Genomic DNA, 2,352 nt, shown 5'->3' on the forward strand with positions numbered 1-2,352 from the left:
TAATTAAAAAATATCTGGAGTAAGATATCTTGAGGGAGTATACATTATTACTTTCTCTGTAATGTTTTCTCCACCTATTTCAGTACTCATTGGTGTATCATGCCTGTAGCAATTACCTTAGTATTCTAATGTTTTATTTCGTGCATTGTTTACATTTGGGGGGAATTCTCCTATAATGTAACATTTAGTCATTTACTTCTATTCGTATGTACACATGGCTACTTGCTTTATTCATTCAGTGATCTTCTGAGAGTATCATTTATTTTCTCACTCAAATTGGGAATGCTTGCTCCAGAGTGGTCACTGATTCATTATCTGACTCAGAGATTCCAAATAATCTTAGGTTCAGTCTCTTGATTTAATTGCTTATCTCTTGGAGGCATTGTTCTGTCACTTTAATCTTCTCTTCTCTGTTTTCAACAGTTTGAATCCATCAAGCCCTGTGATGTAAAAATTAGCACTTTGGCATGCTAGCCAGCAGCAGTGCTAAGTCAAGCCCAGATACACTGGCAAAGGGTTTTGCACTGGGAGAGCATCTCCAGTAATTCTTCAAGATTCATCTGTTTTCTGCACAGGCCAAGTAGGTAAGCTAAACGGATGTGGTGGGAAGCACCATGCCTGAATCAGTTCCAAAATCAGTCCTTTATGCTGGCACTAATCTCTGATCTCTTTAGGAATGTGTTGTTGCTTTTGGTTTAATACATTCCTAGACAGAAACAGTTTTAGCAGCTTTCACTTGGACTCTACTATCCCAATAACCCACTTCACAGGTCAGGGAGTCAAAGCGGGGATTTCCCAGTTGATGAATATGCCTATTCCAATTAAGTTTTCTGGAACTGGGGAAGTAATCAGAGGATGAGCTTTGGGGCTAACTGAGCCCACTGTCAGATGTTTAGAACTTAAAACTTCATTGATCACCTGACCTCTATAAAGCTCTATTCTGCCTGGTGACATTTTGGGTCTCCTGGAATTCATGTTAGTTTGGCATCTGCATCCAGCAATACCCACAGGGTCATATTATTTCCTTTTTCTAAGTGTACCATCACCCTGGCAAAGAGCTGTCAGTCTGGTTTAGCATGGCTGAGAGAAAGATTAAAAGGGGAGTGAGGCACGAAAAAATTCGAAATTTTGGGAGGGCACGCCCCTTGTAGTACAAACTTCCTCCACTAGGCAAATATTCTAGAAACCTGTGGCGTCAGTGTACTAGCCTCCATTGTTGGGAGAGGCTGTGTTCCACTAAAATTAATGTTTTTTTTTGAGATTCTTTAAACATGTTTTCTCATTTAATGATGGGTGATTTACGAGTGCACCTGACCCCCGACGTGCTGAGTGTTCAGCAGTTTTGACCAAAAACAACATGACCCCTGTGCCCCTCCTCATTATTCACCTTATCTCACACCAAGTAACCTTTTTTTGTTTTACTGGATGGAAAAATATCTAAAAGGGAAGCATTTTCCCAATGTGGAAGAGATGTAACAAAAAATGATGCGTGAAACGGCATCCAGAATTGACCAGTTCAAAAAACATTTTGAGCAGCGGAAAAAGCATCTCAATAGGTGTAGTGCTCAAACAGAGGGGACTCTCAAGGTGACTGAAGTTTAAACGCGTAAGACTAAATACACAACTTTTGACAAAAATTCCACGTTTTGGGGCGGTCCCCTAACATACAAAGTTTCACAGCATAGTAGGGTCTTTTTTTGGTTACCCATTTTCCTCTTCATTCACAGGATTCTGGGTCTGTGAAAGGAACCGACTTAAGTCTGAGAAACGGTTGAAGGACCACAACTCCGTTTGGGTGGCATGTTGGGTTTCTGTTTCTGTTCAGCTGACCTAGAACTATACACAGATCAAGTCAGAGTTTGGTAGACTCTCCACATGTTTCTCTGCTGGGACACCAATGATCAACTGTCTAAAGCCATGGGTCTCTGAGCCAGATGACTGTGATGACTCCTTCAGACTCCACGCTTCACTACAGTAACCACACCTGTCCTGTCTTCCGCAATTTAGTGCTGCGACTTGGTTCCTGTCTCCCTGGGATCCAATTATCACCATTATACCTACGGCTCTTATTTCAGTGGCAGTAATCCCACTGTAATTTCAGACCTACAAAGATGAACAGTCACAGAGCTCTTTGGGGAAGGTGGGACTTTGCTGACAAGTTTATTTTCACAGTCATGGTACAGGTATGTCTCATTGCCCATTCTGTGTATGTTTTGCATGCTAAATCCACTATCACATTCCATTCTCCCTTAGACTTTGCATACCTTTCTCTATGGTATGCCAAGGAAGATTTTACTACAGACAACCTTTTGTTCCTTATGGTGTGAACCAAAGAAACACCTTTCTATCCAC

This window comes from Carlito syrichta, unplaced genomic scaffold, assembly GCF_000164805.1.
Source record: "Carlito syrichta isolate Samal-C Ts95f unplaced genomic scaffold, Tarsius_syrichta-2.0.1 Scaffold317637, whole genome shotgun sequence".
Lineage (NCBI taxonomy): Eukaryota > Metazoa > Chordata > Mammalia > Primates > Tarsiidae > Carlito > Carlito syrichta.